The sequence below is a fragment of the Penaeus chinensis genome, chromosome 29 (genome assembly GCF_019202785.1).
Source record: "Penaeus chinensis breed Huanghai No. 1 chromosome 29, ASM1920278v2, whole genome shotgun sequence".
In the NCBI taxonomy this organism is placed as follows: domain Eukaryota; kingdom Metazoa; phylum Arthropoda; class Malacostraca; order Decapoda; family Penaeidae; genus Penaeus; species Penaeus chinensis.
This window is the reverse complement of record NC_061847.1, coordinates 8,519,726-8,520,293: the sequence shown is the minus strand read 5'-3', so window position 1 is coordinate 8,520,293 and position 568 is coordinate 8,519,726.

Genomic DNA, 568 nt, shown 5'->3' with positions numbered 1-568 from the left:
AAGGAGAAAAAGAAGTAAGGATGAAGGAAGGGGAGTGGTGAGGAAGAGAGTAATAGGAATGGAGAAAGGGAACAGAGAGAAAGTACGCTAAAGACTACAAGGGGAAGAGTAAGAAGAAGGCCAACGAAAAGAGGAGAGGGAAGGAACGGAGAATATGTGGAAACAGAGGCTCTATACTTCCAGTCTGAGGTTGGAGTGAGAAAGGAGTGGGAGTGGGAGGGAGAGGGGCAGGGGAGGAGGGGAGGAGGAGAGGAGGGGAGGAAGAGGAGCAGGGGAGGAAGAGGAGCAGGGGAGGAGGAGAGGAGGAGAGGAGGGGAGGGGGGGGGAGGGGGTACTGGATATGCCAGCTGTATGCTAATCATTGCTCGGGATCTTGTTTAACGGGAGACAACACGGGAGCCTCGGGGAGAGGGAGAGGGAGGGAGAGGGAGAGGGAGAGGGAGAGGGAGAGGGAGAGGGAGAGGGAGAGGGAGAGGGAGAGAGAGAGGGAGAGGGAGAGGGGAGAGGAGGTGAAAGGAGGGAGAGAGGGGAGGGGAGGGAGATGGAGGGGAGAGGGAGGAGAGACGTG